We start from the raw sequence: 22,493 nt of genomic DNA, 5'->3' as shown, positions 1-22,493 counted from the left end.
CCTAGTTATGCATTAAAGAACGTCACCTAATTCGGTTAAAAAAAACACACATATCTAATGAAGGTTTTTTTTTACTTCAAGACATGTCAGGACGTACGGGGAACTAAGGGTGAACGGGGGGAAGAAATGGAAAAGCAGAGAGCAAATGGAAAAAAATAGGGAGTATACAGGAGTGGGGTGGAGATCGTGTGAAGAAGGAGGAGAAGAAGTTGATGATGTAAATCATTTATAGAAATAGGAAGTGTAAGTGTGGGGTGTATAGGGATGAGAGTGGGTGTGTGGGTGTCTGAGCGTGTGTGTGGAATTTGTGTAACTTTGCGGTCAAACTTTGGCCCAAGGTCTCTGGGACTTCGGGCTCAAATGTTGGCACATCATATTCCATTCGCTGGCAAGTTCAGGCATAACTTTGTGATCAGCTTCATGGAACATTCCTCTGGAATGCCCTGAAATGCCCTGGAAACAAAATAGGTCCTGTCAAAAAACACATTCACCTTGGTGTGATAGAATTACAAATTCATGTTTCCACTCAAAGTCATGACTGTTGAAAATGTCAGTCCCGGTATTCTCTTCTTTCTCCAATATCAAATCAGACTCGTAGAGGAAGATTACCATACGAACATGACCGGGTAAACGATAAGGCCCACCTCCGTCTACTAAACTATTTCATTTAATTATACGTGCTTGGCTCTCCAAAGCGCATACGCATTTAGATTTTCCTTAAAAAATCAATGTCTGGTTGCTTAGAGGGAGTCCATAGATATATTTCATGTATCACTTTATATTGTTTTCGTGCACTGATTTGAATTTTATAATGTTTTGTTTGCACACTGATTTTTTTTGTAATCTTTGTAATCGTTAAATTGAAAATTCGTTCATACGTAAATTGAACATGAGTATACGCATCCCCTTTCAAGGGTCATCTCTAAATTAAACTGCGATTTAAGTCCTTAAAACGTGTAACGTGTCCAACTTAAACTGACATTATTCTAATGGATATTATTTTCAATTCGCAAATAAAATGATATCAAAAGCTTATCTTTAAAAAGAAAAAAACAGAAAAGCAGCTCTCAAATGGCAACCAACCCTGTAAATAAAAAAATACAGTATCTTCAAGAGAAAACTGCAGATGATTACCTAATATCAATTGTAAAGACTCAACACTAGAAAGACAATCAGCAGGTTCCCGGAAATTTGCATTAAAAAGAGCTTAATCTCCTAGTGTTTTTGTAAATGTTTTCGCATTAAAATTGCTTCTACACTAAAATTATATATACTTAAATATAAATGTATAAACATTTTCACGTTTGCCTCGTTTAAAAAAGTGAATTTCGACATCACCACCATCTTAATTGGGCATCTCCTTTATCTAAGTTTGATGTGAAATTCTCATATACTTTTATTTCTAAATATATTTGAAAAAATGCAGAAATAGTCAAGTATGTCAAACGTCGTAGTAAAGATAATTTTGTTGAAATTAAGACACTAAATCTCACAGAAATATAGATACCGTAGTATCAGTGTATATTGTTGATATTAAAATTCACCCCTTCTCTGTGATGTCATTACTGGTACCATGACCTTCAAACACTTTAATCTGATAGATTTAATTAATGTATACAATATTTTAGAATAGCCTTAAAAATGGACATACTGAAGCTTTTGACATGCACTCTTCGGAGTAAAATCGCATGAATGAATGAAACGCTAGAGCAAAACAATATATAATAAAATATAATATTTTAGAAAGCTATACGAGGATTGTACCTGGAATTTTCGTCCATTTCTGTGCTTGAGAAGTAGCTTTATATCCACATAAAACAAACAAAATGTGGACATTCTCTAACTGTTAACTTTACTCGTTTCCTTCGATGCGAAAGGGCGTTTTTCACAAAGGAAAATTGTAAATAAAATTTGACAATAATTATGACGATTGTGAAAGACAACAGCAACAGAAAAAAAAAAAGATTTATCATCTTCATTTTAATTCCCTTTAAATTCTCAATCAATCTGAAGAAACTGAACTTGGACGCCAGAGTCATTGCCATATATAAATAAACAAAGAAGCCGAAAAAACAGTGGAACGTTATTTATTTTAGGTATGTAACATGAACCGATGTGTGTTGAGATAAACCAGCGGGCAGTGTCCCTATGAGGTAGCAGCCGTTAGCAGCGTGAATGTTTATCAGACAACATTCGTGATGTCCTTTTTTCCTCTTCTTTCTTTCTTAGGGAGAATTTACGACTTATTATGAATAATTTTGCTCTCGCTTGCGATCTTAGACGTACCATGGAGAGTCATATATTATTCCATTTGTTTTCTGCCCAGGATTGGGGTGGAAATACTGTGGAAAGCAGTTGGATAGAACGGCAAAGATTGGCCCCTGGTCCGACTTGAGTTATTTCAGATGAATTCATGGTTAGGGGCTTAGGGCCATCCCTCGCCCTCACCCCCCCATCTCTCTCTTCTTCCTCATCCTTATCTCTGTCCCCTCCCTCTCCGTTTCTCTTTCACTACTTTCTAGCCATCTCCTCTCTTTCTTTCTTCGTGCTTTCTTTTCATCAAATCCTCAATCCATGTCAATCATTGTTTATTTTGAATTATATTTCTTGGGCATTTTTCAAGAGTATATACCCTATGTCCAACATGGCACTTGGAAATGATATAAATGATATACTTGTAGGGTGACTGTCTGGTAAAGATGATGGAGAGAGAAGGGAACAGGTGGAAAGAGAGGGAATAAGATTGAGACGGTGCATGACAAGAGAGAGACATATAGATAGAAAGATAGATAGGTATAAAAAAAGAAAGAAAGAAAGAAAGACAGAATAGAAACACCGGTAGGTAGATCGATAGATATAGATAGATAGCTGTAGATAGATAGATAGATATATAGATAGATAAATAGATATATAGATATATAGATACATACATACATACATCCATTCACCCATACACACACCCATACATACATACATAAAAGGGCAATAGAAGAAAGAAGAAAAAGGGAACATAATTCAGAGGGGAGTTAAGAATATCAACTATTGCCTCTGAAATATACTATTTCACTCAATGAAAAAGTTAGTCTCCATCCATAAACATTTCATTTTTGTTGTTATTTTTATTAATATTATCAATATCACTGTGCTCAAAGCGATTAAAATCGATTACATTAAATCAAATTTTGTGCAATTATTTGATCTTAGGAATGCAAATTACAACAGAGATGGCTCTATAATGCGTTACTAAATAGTCACGGGTGAATTTAAGTAACAAATAATTCCAGTAGTATGAACTTGACAGTACATAATTCATTCGTCAACTCTTCTGTGCGTGCGTTTGTTTAAATGCCTATCTGATTATATCATCAGGTATCATGATTTTATGACTTATATAATAGATTATGTATTGAAATTTTGCAAAATTATTACTGCAGTTTAGGCCAGATACCAAAATTTCTTCCCCGACAGACCAAAGAGACATCCAGTGCAGGCAGCCCTAAATGCAACCTATATGGTCATGGTGGTGCTGATTTATAAACACATTTCCCCATGTAATCTGATCCGTCTGAAAAATAAATATTTGTTTCAAATGACGTACACATTGTTTTCATCCACTCTTATACGCGTCAAATTCCAACCTTCATTAATTGAAAAAAAAAAAAAGGATTGTATCTTTTGGTAAGTGGATATTAAACAAAGTGATTGAATATTGACATGGTAATGCCGTCAGGAATTTGTTTTCGATATCAAGCGATAATGAAAGGGAATCGATATCAAAGTATGATGACACCTGTCTGTTGCTATGTCATAATTACGGCCGAACAAACAGAGGCGAGAGAAGATACCCCCCCCCCCCCTCCCCGAAACTTCTCTGCTCCCTTGCCTTTTCATTTACAATATCCAAAATGTCTACATATTTATGTTGTGTCCACCCCAAGCCGAAAATACATCCTTTTTATGGCCTCGCCATGATAGTAAAATGGAAATGAATAGTATTGAAAGATTATAAGATGTCATTTTGATGATATCCAGCATGAAATACAATACTGTCATGATTGCATTATATGATATTGTCATTACATAGTATAAAACACTGTAAACTACAATAATAATGCAATGTAATGATAGTTGAGAAAAAGATGACTTCATAAATACGTAAATTAACTTAAAAACAAACAAATACATGTAATAGTAATTCTTATATATTATAACTTTTACATGACATAACAAGGGAAATTGAATTAATGAAACGATAAGTGGCACAATGAGGCAAAGGAATTTAATAAAAATATTTGTATGCAAAATTTTTAAAAAATCTGATGTGGTATGTAAATATCTTAATATGATGTTATTCAAATAATTTCTATGAAGTTGTCATCATGGTGAAAAGTGTAGTACAATATATATTTTTTATTATTTAGAGGTTTGCATTCAACTGTTTGATGGTAATGCCAAATACGCATTTAAAGAGGACTGACGTAAAGCCTATTCAACTACAATCATTACAGTGATGAAGAAACTGTTGCATAAATCATGAAAGGGTACTTCTTATCCGGATTTATCCTGGAGTGGTTCTGGAGTGAAAATGGTTCTTTGCATTGGTAATTACATTCTGAGGGTAGAGCTAGAATTGATCTTTCGCTTGTTTCCGTCTTCCGCAATACCTAAATTTTATCAAATTGAAGGATACAATGAGAATTTCCTGAGATAGTTCATGCTACTTAGAGATTCTGCCATTGGGTGCGCTTGTAGCATGGAACCACTAAGTTAAGATTTTTAAAAGAGAAACGTGAATAAGTTACTACGTGGAAGAAATCTGCACTTGAGGGTTTATTCTTAAGGCAGTTGAGACGTGGTCACTTTGTAAAAAGGGCTCAGCATCTACTTTAAAAGGATCGTTTATTTATAGCAAATTTTTATTTTCAATCCGGATGTCTGTTTAACGTGGCCATGACATAAAACAGCTTCTGGAGGGGGCGAAAATCAGAAGATAGGGCAACGACCTTCTTTTCAGCATCGGTTTCATGAAAAATCATTTGTTTGCAATCGAGTTTTGTATTTCATTTCTGTAAAGGAGCCAGAAAAGAGAAGAATGAGAGAGATAAGGAGAAAGAGAGAAGGAAAGAGAGAGAGAGAGGATGGAATGGAGAGAGAGAGGAGAAAGTACCGATAAATGGATCAACTTGAGACCTCAAAGTATAGTTTTTAAATCAATAAACATGATATGCATTCATTGTTTGACCACATAATTTGTAAACGAAACAATGTTGCTGAATAATTTTGTGTTACTATAAGGCATTCTGAGAAAACAGAAGGTATTGATAATAATATTTATCAACGATCTTTGTGTTTAACAAGTATGTTATACCTTCTCCGTTCTAATAAACCGAGCGCCTGGCCAAAAAAAAGCATGACTCGGCTGGAAATCGAATCCATGATCTACTTACATTGTTCACTAGGCACGTTAGGTGGATTTTCTCCCTACCACTTGGCCGACATATCTGCATCTCACATGTATTGCATTACATCAATAGGATTTACTTGATCCGAAGGACACTCGGAAATATTATGAATATAAAACATTCGCGTAAGATAACATGAACAGTCTTTTATTAACATGTCGAATATGAGCTTTTCAATTTTATTAGAGGTATTTTCTTTCAAAGTTTTGACATAATAACGTATCATCTGCTTCTAATCCGAAAGAGGCCAAGTTTTCATCGTTCTTTGGTACATTCAACTGATTGGTGAGAAATGCAATAGCTGGGAATTTAATTGCTAACCGAAGAAAGAAACCCGGCTGCAAAAAAAAATTGTGTCTCATAACATTGCACTAATGGCTACCATTTCCTGTTGCTACTTACCTTGTTTCATCATCAAAGATGGCTCTGTTTGCAGACAGTTATTTGTCAAAATGTTCCAGACATGGATGTATCGATTAGCCGTGATTGCCGCCATTTTAAATGACATCAATTTTTGCCCCAATCACACCTACCACCCTGACGCCACACGCGTGGCCAATACTGCGTAATCAAAACCAACGCAATCGTTTCAATAATCCCATGTCTGGTTGTTGGTGTGGCATTGACTTGACAATTATTCTATTGGCGAGGTCACCGCGGAAGATTCGATTGGCGACGTGCACCTACATGCGTTTTCCCATTTCTAAAGTCTTCCAGGAAAATCTGAATGGATTTGTGTTTTTGGTATGCCAACAATTTCATGCTTATGTAAGATATTTTCCGCATTTTTCCCCCCACAAAGTACTTCTGCTTGGATGTTCTGTTGACATGTTCACATCTTCATGAGATGACACTTTCTTGGAAAATGAACAATGCCAATATTTTAATCAATTAAAGGATTCATTGATTGATTTCCTCTCTCTCATTCTCTCATTCCCACCCTCCCTCACTTACCCATGTTTCATAGAACATGGGGGATGTATAAACACACGATATGCTACTATACGCCAGACGCACCTTTTTATTTTTGTTCATATGACTTATTGCAATCTTCATAATATTTTTACTTATTTAATTATTTTTCGGACGGGTGATGATGGCGCATGTATGAGTTTAATATATTAGCTGTAGTACTGTTGTGCAAAAAGTGGATCGAGCATCCCTCACAATAGATACATAGGATTGCACCGTCAATAGGTTGAATAAAAATATAAATACCTCTACCTTTATTTGGTTATAAAAAAAATGAGTGTTTTTTCGGCAAAATATTGGGTTGAACGCATGTTCAACCGCCAAATTTTCACTCATCAAATTTGATACATCAGCTGGCGTAAATCTTAATCAACGAGAAGCTATGTTCCTTTATTTAATCAATATTGGGTAAATCTTGTTAGATTGTATGGTCAAATGGAAACAAGTACGGTATATCCACCATGACAGGCTAAGATATCAGTTTAAAATAATTGTATTAACTTTCATGCGTATAGCCTTGATAACAACCGTCAAGGGGTACTGAACTCCAAAGAGTTCGTTTACACATAGAATCTATCATCATAGATCCATAGTCTTGATTATTTCTTTTCTATTGGCAATATCGTGTACAAATATGGTGTCATTTTTTTCATTGCAGAGTAGGAATGCGTGGAAACACATATTGTTATGCGTGGAAACACATATTGTTTGTAATCATATCATGTTTCAGCAAATATTTGTCGTACGAATATTGTGAAGACAACTGAAAAATTATTTATCTTTCTAATGGGCACGTTGCTAGAATACATGATCAAAATGTGTGCTTTGTAAGTAAAGAAAAAATTATGACTCGAGATTATACAGTTCAAAATGGAAGTTGCATATTGTCTTTGAAATGAAGAATTTAAGAGAAGTCTGGGAGCAGTCACTGGCGTGAACATTTGTCAACATTGTTGAAAGATGTGATTGTTACGGCTATCAAAGGGAATAGATTATACCTCCGGGTGTGATAGAAAGATTTTAGTGCCTGTGAATGATGCCAAAAGAGCCAAGAGGAACTTTAAGAACTTTACGTTTACAGGACCTGTTTCACGAAACAGGATTTTGAGGTTATCATGTTTGTGGAACATGTTTTGAGCGATACCAAATAAAGGTAATCCAATTCAGAGGGTTAATGATAAAAATTGATTTGAATTTATTGAGATTATGAAAATAAATTATCAGTTTTCAATACTTTACTATGCCACTGACAATGTCGTCAAGTACAGATTCCATTTCCAGGTTTTTGGAAGAAGGTTGAAGTAGTTATGCTGCAGACATATTTCTCCTACGGCGGCCATACGGCGAGTCGAAAACATTCATTTATTCATTATTAATTTTTATTCAAAACCACTTATATATATATAGCTGGTATACAAAAAATGTTAAAACGGCTGTTTTCGACTCGCCGTACGGCCGCCGGAGGGGAAATGAGACTGCGCCATGAATGATAACTGTTTTCTCGCAGTCAGTCATTCAGTCATGAAAACTAATCTTTTTAGTCTTGAATTCACTGACGTAACCTACACCTGGGGCAGTGGGGCCATCAAAGGTTTCCATGCCAAGAAATCGCTTAATTTTTGGCCTCAGTGCACGCAGGGTCTATCTATGGAGCACAGGGACCGAGCTCGTGCCAAAGGCGCTATATACTCTCAGGGAACATAAATTGTCCAAAAACGAGAAAATGGGAAGAAAAAGGAAGACAAATCATTAAAAACTGAATCTCATGAAAATCCAAGAAGGCTATCAGCTTCAAAAACGTGTAATTCCAACGCTGAGTCCCGGTGTCAGAAGTCAGAACGATGCGTGCTGCGTTTTTTTCTTTTTACTCCTCATACCGCTGCATTAGTATGAACAGTCCAAGTTTCAAGTCAGTCTTGTTAACACATAGAAAAACTATACCTCATTTGTTTTCTTTAACATGAAGCAATGGACTGATGCATGACATCCGACGTACAAGCAATGTATCAATCTAACGTGGGAAGTCTTATTAAATATATCAAATTTGATAATTGATAAATAACAGCTCTCTGAGTTTTGGCATCTGTTTTAAAGGTATAATTAAAAAAGCTATATAGTGAAGAAGATGTTATGTATTTTTTTTCTCATATATCATATGTTGCAAGAAGCTGACTGGATTCACAATCGTTGCAGATCTAAAATGATTACAAGTTAACTGCAGAGTAACCTGGCAGACTATTTCGTGAAACCACTCTCCGTCATCCACCACTATCTGCTCCAATCCATTGGAAAGAATTCCAGATGGAATTGTGCAAATTCCGAAGTAAAATGCGAGCTGTCTCTGGCGACTCTTTAAAAAAACTAAGCCCGCCAGAATGCTCTATGAAAATCCTGAATAATATTGTGCAGTTGCCTGGCCATGACGGCGATCGACACTATTATCTTGATTAATGTTTCAAGCAGAGTTGAATGGGTGCCTTGATTTCTGTATCAAAGTATACATCAGTGATCAGTTCAATTTCCAAACAAAATACAGTAGGTTAGCTCCAACACGGAATCGCCATAAAAATGCTGTGAAACTCATTTTCCCGATCTATAGGTATAGGTCAAAAGAAAGTAATGGCTCACCAATTCAGAAATTTGCATACTGAAGTAGATATAAATTCTTCAACATTTCCAACAAGAACGATAAGGATTCATCAGGGAATTGGAATTTGATAGATTAATGTAACAAGAGAAAAAAAAAGGAGGGGGGAGGAGAAACGGGAAAAGAAAAAAAAAGAAGAGTAAAAAGAACAAGTTTGGGCATTATAACTTTACTTGCCTAAAATACCTTTATAATTCAATTCAGACAATCTTGCCTTGCTCCTCCGTCCTATCAAAATATTATAGCATTGTCCCTGAATCCATTTAATATTAAATTTGTTAATTTATATTAGATACCTCGTTGTATTAAAATAGGACATAAGCACCCTTTCACTGATATTCCCCTTTTGGTGTTAGGCCAGAGAGAGAGGGGGAGGAAGGGGGGGGGGAGCATCCTTTGACTGCTACCCATCTTTGTAGGGAAAACGGATAAGGCCATATCAAATTGTTAATACATTTTTGTTACCCCTCTGGAAAATGAAAGCATTCTTAAATGTTTCATTTTCTTTTTTTCCAACAAGAGCAGTGTCACGATTTATAGGGTTTGACAAATGAAAGTGGGCAAAGGAGAAAGAGGACAAATAAAGAAAAAGGATGAGTTTTGAAGATTGTGTGCTAGGTCGCGTTACCACCCTAATCTTTTATTAATGGAAAACATGAAGGCATATTCTAAGGGTCTCCTTCGCCCTTATCAAACTACCCTAATAACAACACTTGTTTACTAAGTGATAATTGTACAGATGAAGTTACAAAGAACTTTACACTTTAATCACCGATTTGGGAATACATGTATGGCTACGACGACAATTGAAAATGAAATCTTACACTCCAAATAGATTTTCAAATATACAATTACTGCATTTTCCGACGCAATGTTTTATTCGTATGTTGAGAAACGGAAAAGGTGTATTGAAATCCATACTTTGAGGAAAATACTACATTATTTAAGTTATTGCAGAGTAGCAGTTCTCAAGAGAATTGATTGAATGTAAAATCGGATTTCACGCGAAAGAACATGATTGGACATTAATAATTAAACATCGCAGTGCTTGTTGTAAAGTAAGACTTATGCGTGCTCCGTTTTATCCATCATTACGCACATGAACAACTTCATCCCATCTCTAGTATGTACTTGAAATCCATTATCATGATGATATTTTAAAGAGTCTGACGTAGATGCACTTGTATTATTAAGTCTCTTCATCGAATAGTTGGTTTGGCTTTCAATAATGTTGCACTGCTAGCTTGCTGTGAGGAGAAATGATGACTTTATCATAATGGCTATCCCTATTATTATGGACCCCGTCATGCTGACCCTATAACATTTGTAATAAAAAAGGATTTGGTAATTAAATAGAAGACAAGATGAGATCATTATATTTTCAACATAGAACGATGAAGGAATTACATTAGTTTTTAAAATGACATATCCCGGTCCTTCTAATTCAACAACCTCCTTTATCATATATTCTTTTCTTTCTCATTCAACTTTCGATCACTAGAAAAAAAAAGGCGATTTTCACCTCCTCAACCCACTAGCTCTTAGTCTAAATTACAAGGATTTAGAATTTATTCCGGTGGATGGTAGTTAGGGACCAATCAAAATTCTGGATTTCGTTTTAATATCTAAAATTCATTTTTAAATCTCAAAGGATTAAAATTCAATTCCCTGAAGATCTAAAAATATTTTTATAGGATTAAAACCAAAGTCAGAATGCGATTGGTCCTTAACTACAATCCATCTGAATTTTTTTTCTAAATTCCTATAATTTAGAGTGTATGTCGTCGCCAATAAGTAATAGCTTAATATCTACCTTAGATCGTTACATCTCCTCGCTTGTTACTTCAATTACAAAATGATATGAATCGTTGTGGGCTTAAAGGGTGATAATGCCCACCGTGGACACTCATGAGCAAAATTTGATATACGAAGCACATTAATCTTTAAAAACAATCGAGTGATCTGCTAACACTTTGTCGGGGGGGGGGGACTTAATATTCGATTATGGTTCAAATGAATAAAATTGCTATATCAAAAAAAGGAAAATTAGCACCTGTTCTTAATTATGCGCAATGTCGTAAAAAAATCAGACCAATGACATATGTATTTAATGTATTATTTACCAATAAACATTATCAGAGCGGACCTTATAACATTTCTTTTATTTATATTTTCTGTTTCGATGTAATTTAGTGAATATAACTTTGATACATGCCTTAACAATAATGGAGGTCCAGCATATTACCTTTTATGAAACAACTTTCAGAAGACCAACTGTTTTTTTATAGGTCTATATGATTATTTTCGTTTGCCTTTACTTTTTGTGTTCTTTAACTCCAGGCAAGAAAACATAATGGCGACCACCGGGAATTTTACTCTTCCGTTCTAATCAGAAATATTTAGAAATTCGATCGGCGATGAAATTCGAGGTATCGAATGAATATTATGTACGACGAGGGAGGAGGGAAATGCAGGTTTAGCACCTGAAAACACTCGTTTTGATGCGTTAGTGAATATGCCTGTGGCTATATGTCCAATGACCCTGAATGGTAGAGTCCTTATCAACTTGTTAGATGAACAAACCAGAAATGGTTCAGAAGGATTCGGGGTCACAAACTTTGTCCGAATATATATCCCCAACCCACCCCCTCTCTCTCTCTGTCTATCTATCTACCTTTATATCGATATATTTAATTAGATCTGTCTATCTATCAATATCCCTAATGCTCTATTAATCCAATTCCCAATTCTCTCTCTCTTTCTTTCTCTCTCCCTCTCTTCATCTATCTGACCCTCTCTGTTTATCTCTCTTTCTAACTTTCTTCTCTAAGCATTTTTAGATGACATAACAAGACTAAGTTGACCTACAGAGTAGAATTATGCAAGGCATCAGCAAATTAATAAATTATGGTTTGATTCAATATTGCTATTTACAAAAGTAATTAGTGTTTGAATAATGGATGTAATCAGTCAATTCTTTGGTCTTATCATAAGAATAGTATATTTTCCTGATCACCTATCAATCGTAAACGACAACAAAAACTACGATTCTCAATGTGATAATTATAGAGGCTACTGTACTATTTCTCAGATATAATAATGTTGGTAAAAAAAACTTCAAAGTGTTAAGAAACCGACCGTCACATACTCGATACTTATCAACCGAAAGAAAATACTGCTTTGCAAATTATGAGTATTGCCTTCCACTTGGGAAAGGAGTACGATTTTTAGCGAGACACATCTTATGGAGGAAATGTTTCGAGGTATATTTCTCTCGGGAATGGACCGTTACATTTCTAGAATTCCATCTAATGACCCAGCGATTATTAAAATTCTTTTCTTTTTTACTGAGCCAGACACATTGCATCCATACTCCGCCCTGCACGCCTGTTTAGTTTCCAACATCTATGAATCAATTGTAATTGTACGTGTATTAAGACATTCCCTTTTCATGTATCGTCCTTACCTCTGGAAGGGGCTCGTCAGTATTTGGACATATTAGATTGCATTTCCCATTTCAATTTTTAATTAATCGGCAATATATAAAAGCTGTGGAATTTCACAACAGGAAAATGTCAAATTAAATCATACTTATAGAGTTTGAAAATAAATCGAAGTAGGAAAATCAAAGTATTTAATTTGACTGATATCCGATCGAAAAAAGAGCCAAAAATGTGTGATTTCCTACGATGATTTTGAGTCAGTTATCATGAATAGTTTGATAAGTATTTATGATAAATGATTACAAGCAAGTGTTTTTGCAAATATACAAACTTTTTAATGCATTACGTGTATCGATAAAAATGAACTGATATTATATTTTAGTATCATGATAATAACATTTTATAGTTGTTTCACTTTTCTGCGAAACATAACTTTAAATTTAATTACAGACTAAAAGTGAAAAGTACTCATAATCTATCGAAATGTGCTTTTCAGGCAAAATGTTTAAAATGTTATTTTCTAGTGTGTATTGGTGATATAATCTTATTCTCCAATGTAGGTTTTGGAACGTCCTGTTTGAAAAAAGACGGGCCTTTAAGTCTACTTTTAGGGTCGAACGTTACTTTATCACATAAATGACTTATCTTTATTCCTCTACTTTCGATTGCATCTGAATTTGCATTTTATCAAATGTCGTTTTTCACTTTCCACTGGTTGGAAATATATTCAGTGTGTATTTTTATCATCCATCTCTTTGCAAAATTTAATGTAAGCTGAAGAAATGGAGGGATTCACTAATATGCATAACTTGTTGAGTGTGGATCCCTAGTTTCATGTTATTTTCCCTTATAAAAGTGATTGGATGGATAAAAATGAATTAATAAATGATTTGATAAATAAATATATAAATAAAAATAAAAAATAAATAAAAAATTAAATAAAAATAACATTAAATTAAATAACTTATACGAAACCTTGAACCGCCATGTTGATATTTTTCAGTGTAAACGACTCCCGCTGATACGGATTTCGGCTAGGCCACATTCAGCCGGGTTGCTTTACCATTATCCAAACTATGTCGGCATGAAGACTATAATACAAGAACAATGTGATGGCTAATGTCACAGACCATCTCATAGCTGAGTAATAGGTTGAATAATGTGTTTCTATTTTGCGCACATGCGTACAAATTCCCATGTCACTTCGTTGCATGTTACACATCTCTTATATTTCAAACTTTGTTTTTACTTCCAAGACGCTATCACTATATCTATCAGTCAAGACAATGAAATGTTTGTCTATTTTAGGTGACTATGAGAGAATTTCTTTTGGTGAATTTTGGGACCATTAAACAACATTATTTTGTGCACTGACTTTTTCCTTTATGATATGGTCTCAGGAGAATAAGTAACCAAATAAAAGAACAAAATTTAATTTTGATAAAAAAAAAAACATCGCAGAAACCACGTCGTTTTAGGAGTTTGAACAGATATCCTCCTACTTTGGCTCCTTGCTTTAAATGGACACTCTGGGCTGAAAATAATAAGCATTTCAATAAATAGAGTAAAATTTATCGAGGACAATACTGAAAATTTCATCAAAATCTGTTAAAAAATCAAGGAGTTATTGAATTTTAAGGTTTATCAATATTTTATGGAAACAGTATTATGCACGTTGTCATAAATATTCATTAGGCATGTTAGGTGGGTTGATAATGGCACATCCCCACTTTCCTTTTTTCTTTTGTCATTATATATATGAAATCATTATTATTTCATTTTTTCATACATGTGTAAAAACTATGTCTCCTATATAATGAAAATAATTTACAGCAATGAATATCTAATGCATTTGAATCAATTGTCAATCCAAATTATTTGGTTCTTGGAAGAATAAAAACACAAATTCATGTAATCAAATAAAAAAGGAACAAAATAACACTTTAAAATGTCATAACTTTATTATTCCTTGTTCGATTTTGTCTTCTGTTCTAATTTTCATTTCATCTGTTTAAATCATTTTTTCAGTCTAGAATAACCCTTTAATTCAGGGAATTATTAAGTTCGTAATTATTACATCAATTCTCAAACATGTTTTTTGTTCTCGCTTATTTCATTTGCGCCAGTACCAACCCGAGCATTTAGTCCTCTGATGGCGATAAGTATTGTAGTCCCGGGCCCTGTCTTACAAAGAGTTAAGATTGATCCGATCAATCGTAACTCTATGGAAATCCATCAATGTCAGAATTGATTTTGCAGGAAATTTACTCAATGTCTTTTTTAAGCATGGAAAAGCACACTGAACTCGCAAGAAAAGGATAAGTGCATGAATAAACAGCATATCTAGAAAACATTTTGAACCAACATGCATTTTAAATGTTGATGCTGCTGGCTTTCCATAGTTGCGATTGATCGGATCATTCGCAACTCTTTGTAAGTCGGGGCCCTGGTGTCGCCATCGGTCGTGACTCTATTCCCTGTATAAAATTGACGTCAAAATTTATTGTGCATTAAAAAATAAAATGATATACAGGGGCCGCGGAACCGGCGGCTGGGGGAGGGGGGGGGGGTTGCTTCAGCCCTCCCCACCCCTTTTTTTTTTTTTTACAAAACCGTGTACAAAAACGTAAAAATTACCATCTGATTATGATTTTTTGGCATTATCAGCCCCCACCCCACTATGGGCTGAGCCCCCCCCCCCCCACTTTCAAAATCGTTCCATATATAAGTCATGAATAAAATCATATGAAATAATCATAATCTGATAAAGTAGCCAATTCATGACTTGTATATTGGCAGCGCAGGCAGAATGCAGTTGCCTAAAATCATAAACCAGTATTTGAATTATACTAAGTGTGTATGAATAAAGAGTAGGCCCTACATAAGACAAGTAATTTATCTTTTTTGTGTGTGTTTTTTACAATTCGTAAGCACTTAAATGCTCAAAGGGATTTGAAATGTCATTTACTGAAAAAAGGCCATGAGGCATTATGCATCTACTTGTAATAAAATGTGCGTTAGATTCTTACAAAAATATAATTGATTAATAAATCCTATGAAATGACATGATTATGGCAATCTAATAAAGTTGTCCAATTCAGTTGATTTTTCGTTCATTTTATGTTGAACCTCTGTCATACTAAGTTATTTTAGAAAATTATTGATGCAGACCAAGGACCATTTAATTAAAGTTGCCATCAATATCAACGGTAATCATTCTTTGTTACTAAAATAACTTTGAGTCTAAAAACTAGACATTGTCTGTCATGGCGCGTATTTGGCAGGTAACATCACAAGTCATGATTCAGCATCGACAGAAGAACATGGTTTGGAATATCAAAGATTCAAATTAAGAATGGCCAAAACATATTTTACATCGTAGGATTACTTACGATTGAAGACGACAAATCTTGGGAATGTCGTCGTTTTCGTCAAGCATAAGGCGATGACATAGAACATCCCAACCTTGAAATTGAAGACATGGAAGATGCTGCCTGCAAATGATAACAGGTCGTTATCTCTTCTCTCTCTTTTTTCCGTTATTTTTTTTCTTCAATACTCCTGCAAAGGCTGTATATTTTCGTATTTTGTACTTTTTATCATATTCATGATGTTATATGACCTTGATATTAGTGATTTTGGTTTCATTTAATATGACTAACCACATGGCGTATATACTATAGGAGTGGTCTATGCACACTTGGTCTAATTTCCAGATGGAATAATTATGTGAAATAAAGTTATTTCCTATTTATTAAAAAGACTGCAAAAAAAGAAAACTGCAATCTGACGAAGACGCTATTGGCTTAAAGCTATTCACTTTTAATTGCGTTTAATTATCAGAAAAGTTGTATCTTTTATACATAAATACATTTAACTCAGTCAAATGAAAGGCAATCATTTTTGCTATCATTCCAATTTAAAGTCTCATGATATACTTGTGATGCCCTTGTGTAGGCGCCCATTAATAATAATAATAATAATCCGCTTTTATATAGCGCTTTATACATCGGAACGACTTGTCTAAGCTCTTTACAGATATATCATTATACCGGTCATCGGATTCAATCAGTCATTCCCGCACACAATGTATGCACATCCTCCACTCCCTGGGGAGTATTCCAGTCAGTCGCCGGTAAGGCGCACACAGTACTGGACAAGCTACAATGACTCCACATCCTACCGGGTACCCATTTAGCACCTGAGTCGAGAGTGGCAAAGTGTGGATCAAAGCCTTGCTAAAGGACGCCATACCACAGTGGGAGATGAACACACGACCCTCTGTTTACAAGGCGATTGTCAGAACCACTACACCACGGTTTCTCCATTCAGTCCAACGTTGCAAGTAATTTTTTTTCATTAGAGGTGGTAAAAATCGATTTCCGACTTTTAATAGCATAAAATTATAAATATTATGTATCATAATTGTAATTAAAGGGTTACCCAAAAGGGTCATCAGTCATTCGTAGTCTCGCTCGTAATTTACGTACAAACAGCTTTATCAAACACCAACCAGAGTTAAACTTCCTTTAATCATCTCCTATTTACTCTAATTTATTACGCTATAATTAAAGTAAGTATATATACAGTATATATATATATATACATAGGCGCATCCAGCCCCCCCCCCCCCCTATTGGCGGAGCAACAGGCTGATATGTAGCTTAAAATATCAAGTTTTGAAGTCAATATACAAAACATATTTCAGCTCGGACATCGAGCTTTTATTATTTTGTTTGATTTACAATTTTTTTTAAGTGCTCTGTAAAATGTCCGTTTATGGTGTGAATATCATTTGAAGCTTTTTGCGCTGTGCGCTCGCATTATTTGATTTGCCAAGTAGGCCTACATATTGTAATTGTTTATTCCAAAAGATTCTTTATATATTAATTTTATAACAAACTACTTAAAATCCCCCTTTTATGACAGTTTATCAAAAATTTCGTCTCGCGATTTACGCTCGCATTAATAGTTAAAAATATATCAACTCATAAATCCTATTCATGATTACAAAAGTGCGTAAAATATCCAGTTTTCAGGCCTCAAAAGTCAACAAATCCACTCATTAAACTTAGTACATTAATAAATATGATACTAAAATTTTCATGAATTCCTAATAACCAAATTGTCCCTTTTTGGAAAGGAATACCGACAAGTTTCATATCGCGCTTAGGAAGAGGAATAGGAAGATAGTCATCCTTTTCATATGATGACAACATGTCCTTAGGCCTAGAATGTCCAGGACCTAGGTAAAAATGATAATAAAAATATCAGCTCACGCTTCGCACTCGCATCATTTATTAAGTGCTATCCACATACACTTCACAATTTTAGATGTAGTGCTTTAGTGCTTAATATCATTTTTTCCGTTCGCGCTTCGCGCTCGCATTATTGATTTTCATGATAAAAAATAAATGTATTCAGAATGCCCAGCTTCTGTCTAACTCTAAAACACACTCACACATGTTTATTGAAATACGCAACTTGATATTCAAAACATGCTAAAATTATTTAGTTTGCGCTCGCATTATTAATGTAGGAACTTCCTTTTTCATGATTTACAAAACATGAATAGAGTGTCCCATTTTCAGGTCTGAAATCTCAATTTTTTTCCCGCTCGCGTTTCACGCTCGCATCAATAGTTTAGTTTTATACCTATACCGTTTATTAACAAAAAGTGCTTAGAATGTCAATTTTTTTTAGGTCGGAATGTCAAAAAAAAATTCAGCTCGCGCTTCGCGCTCGCATTATCTAAAAGTTCAAATATGTATCATCTTAATGGCTTACTGCAATTCGTCCTTAACAGGTCCCTTTTCGATCAAGGCAGAACCCATATTAAACATTTCTGCTCGCGCTTCGCGCTCGCAGTAATTATCTAGTTTAATACGCATCTTGTTCAGGTTTACAAACAGTGCCCAGGATATTCAATATTCAGGACAAAATACATGAAATTCGATAAATTTTCACCTCGCGCTTCACGCTCGCACTATTTAAATATGGCTTATGATATTATTACATTTTTTAATGTTATTTTAGAAGAATAAAGCTAAGAAATGACTGTTAGGGCATCGGCGCCCCCCCCCCCCATTTTTTCACGACCAAGAAAATGGAGAGAAAAGGAAAGGGATAAGTGTGAAATATATTTTTCAAATGTCATGTCAAAATCTATCACAAACTTTGATCTTTGTAATTAAAATGTCAAATTTTTGCTTGCTCGCTTATTATTGATTTTACGCGATATGCCGTATCAAGCCTCCTCAAAATTTTTGGCTCATTACGCCACTGAGACAACCCCTTCAAAGAAACAAACAAAAATCAACTTTCAGCGGCCGATCGGGGAAAATATGGGTGAAATTTTTTTTCGGGCAACCCTATTGGCGGGAGCTGGATCCGCCCCTGAATATATATATATATATATATATATATATGTTTTTTCTTTCATTTAATCTTTATCAATTTGGAAAAAAAATGTACATCTTATTACTAAGCAATAAAAGTTCTCGTTAAAATAAGGCAGCTTTCAATAATGAGAGATCGGCATTACTCCCATCTATTATCAATTTGCTGAAAAAAATCAAACTTTTTCTTACTCGAAAAGGCATCGTTCTTTATTCAACTTTCCGAAAGCTGGTCAATTCACTCACTTTCGAACGTCTTTTCACTCGTTTGAATGTTAAGACTTTACGTGGCATACGACAAAGTATTCCTATGTCTGTTTTTTTTTCGGAATAGTATCCATACACGAAAGATGTAGGATTGGACATATCGTCGAAGGGAAAGGGTTGCATTATTTTCTAATATTATTTAAGAGACATATTGCTTAAGTTTGTGAAAGCAATGGACTCAACTGATTACATCGACAACAGATATCCGAAATAAACTAGTTCGACAGTTGAAACCAAGTGTCATAGTCATGTTTATTTTTTGAAATGCATACGCTCTAAAAAATATTGGGTAAAAATGCTCCATGAGGGTAATTATGTGTCCAACCGACATTGGGCATTTCTCTTGGGCATTTTTATTTATCCAGTGTGATGGAAATTTTTGCCGATTCTAAAGTAATTGCTGCTGATTTTCTGGACAATATGCTTTCCGCGTTGGGGAAATACTTTCCAAATTGGTTGCACACATAATTACCCTCGTGCTAGTTAAAATTCTACCCAATATTTTTCATAGTGTATATGTTGCAATTGGTCAACTCCTTTCAACAAGATTGACATTATGTATGTTCAACCATGGATTTTTTTATGTTTAATACACATGCAACCCAATTTGTTATAACACCGACATAAGCACTCTCATTCCGCGGCCATATGCAAATCCACATTCGCGACATTAGCCTTTTTTTTTTATCTCACCACTGGCAGCAGTCTAGATGATGCCTTGTAAACGCCATTACTTATAATTCTGACATCAATTAATTACTGAGAATTAGGGACTCGAGATCGGTCTCGAATGCTGATCCGTATTCGAGCCTTACGCTTCATATTTGAAAAGAAAGATCGCACTGGACCTCGGTTCTTTTCAGGGCAGGAGGACATATATGATGTGCTAGGCATGTTAGGTGTATCAGAAAGGTCAGGTGTGTCAGCGGACAACTTGACTCGATTAAATTGTTCACTTATGTCATCATCACTGTCGGGAAGGGACTTTGCTTCAGCCTCCGTGACATTAGATACAGAAGAATGGGATGAATGAAGATCTTTCACGTCTTTCTTTTCGGGAGTATCCTCTCCCGTTGAAGCCATGCAGGTTGCTTCACAAATAGAATCTTCCAATTCCTCTTCAGGTTGATGATCCTTGACCTGAACTGTACCGAGATCAATGGTATGATCAGCCGGACGAAAAACCAGGGACTCTGCACGAAGTACTACGTTCGATGCCTGAGCAAGAAGTGGTGAGAGGGATTCAGCTTTGAGACAGCTTTCAAGCTCATTGACTTGTGTTGTATGCTCAGCCACTGATTGGTCTGGTAAGTGTAGACATCTTGCCCCCTCCTTTACAAGTGCGGCCATGACAGGTAGAGTTTCTAGGAAGTCACAATAGCGCCCAATGATATCTTCAAACTCCCAACGGAACATGTTGTCATAAGTATTACATTCTTCTAATAGTTCATTTCTCTTCCTTTGCATTTTATCTACTGCAATGTCGTGAGCATTTTTTATTTGTTGTCGTAGTTGAGCTACAATAGTTTCCACTGTTCGAATCTTCTCATTCACAGAAGATAAACGATTTTCAATATCGACGGATTTTTCTTCTGTTTTTGGTAAAAGGTGTTCTATTTTCTTTTCTTGTATTTCTTCATACCTAGTCATCTCGATGACTTCATGGCCATCTTCCTTGTGTTTGACCTCCCGATATCTGCAGCAGATCCGAACGAGACATATAGTACATACGAACTGCTGCAGTTCCTGTGGATGTTCAGGTCACGGAAATTTCTTTTTGACATATCCGGTTGCGATGTCATTTGCTTTCACAGTCTCATGATATGCATTCAGCCTATATTTATTGTGGTGCTGCATACAGTCTTCGCAAAGGAACTCTGAACAGTTCTGGCAGTAGTACTTTGCGGCGTCTTCATCATCGCATACCGTGCAAGCTTGAACAGCCCCTTTTATACGCACAGCCTTAGCATCTGATCTTCTTTTGACATCTTCAGCAAGGGACTTGGCAATACGATTTGTTGGAAAGTTACTCACATCATTTCCCGGAACCGTTGCAACTTGGCGACACACTGGACAAGTTAACCCGGAATCAGCTTGCTGAGAAGAAGAGTGATATTCGGTCAAACAATTTGTGAAAAAAGAATGTGAACATGGCAGAAGTTTAGGATTGTAGAGTAGGTCATGGCAGATGGGACATTCTAGATGGTCTGAGAGTTGCCTTGCTGAAGCCATCTGATTCTAGACAACAAATTAAAAAGACAATATTTCCATTGCTAATTTTAGATGAGTGTTATTTCAAAATATATAATTCGTTAGATTTGAATCCAACTTGTCCAGATATAATGTTCAATACAATGACATCATCATTAAATAGTATACAAATTATGTTCATGAGTGCAATGGACAAAATACTTCACGAGGTGAAAGATGAAATGATCCATTTCATCTTTCACCAAGTATTCTGTTAATTGCACAAAAGAAAAGAACATTATTTGTTTCCTATGACACCTAGAAATGGATCCTTGTCATTTGACATTTATAAATTTGGATGCTAAAGTGCATTCAGCGCACAAAGAACAATTTAGATCATGTAACACAAAAACATAATATTGATCGTTCGCTTGATCTTCTTCTGAAGACGACAAAATCACACTTGTCGAAAAGTCGAGTTTGGGTGGTCCTTTTCAGGACCAACAATTGCCCAGGAAAGATACATGTTGTATCGTGAAACCTATACTATACTATTGATTTTCATGATTGATTGTGAATACAACCATTTACATGACCACTAACTTGCTAAACTTTGTTTTACGGAGCAAAGGACATCCTGAAACAAAACAAATTAATAATTATTGTTTTGATATTATTTCTTTTAATTCAATTCATATAAATACAAGTGGTGTTTGCCATCCACGGTATAACGCCATGAGGTGGAAATGGAGTATTTTCGATGCTTGTTTTCTGAACAGAGTCGGCGAAATCGGGGAGAGGTACTTTTTCCAATAAACGTTTAAAAAACGTAAAAATCAACACCTGATTACATATTTGTGGGTTTTTTTTTTTGTTTTTTTTTGCATGGTCAGCCACACCCTCACTCCCATCTGCTCGGCTCCACCCACGGATTGAATATTGGCATGAGTCTCATGATACATTTCATAATCAAGGGTCAAATGACTGAAAATTTTGTGGCGGTTAATATGTACCTGTGAATCGCACTGTTAAGCCAGTTAGCCTATTATATTCATACATTAAAGAAATGCTATTCGTCCATGAATTACAGAAGGCCTACCTTAGAAATCAGTCT

General features: G+C 35.2%; 1 pseudogene; it reads right to left on the bottom strand.

The window, feature by feature from the left end:
* Positions 1 to 19,945: 19,945 nt before the first annotated feature.
* Positions 19,946 to 22,341, bottom strand: LOC129283195 (E3 ubiquitin-protein ligase TRIM56-like; annotated as a pseudogene).
* Positions 22,342 to 22,493: the final 152 nt, after the last annotated feature.

This window comes from Lytechinus pictus, chromosome 2, assembly GCF_037042905.1.
Source record: "Lytechinus pictus isolate F3 Inbred chromosome 2, Lp3.0, whole genome shotgun sequence".
Taxonomy (NCBI): Eukaryota; Metazoa; Echinodermata; class Echinoidea; order Temnopleuroida; family Toxopneustidae; genus Lytechinus; species Lytechinus pictus.
The sequence above is the reverse complement of the archived record's forward strand: the minus strand, read 5'-3'. Positions and strand labels throughout refer to the sequence as shown.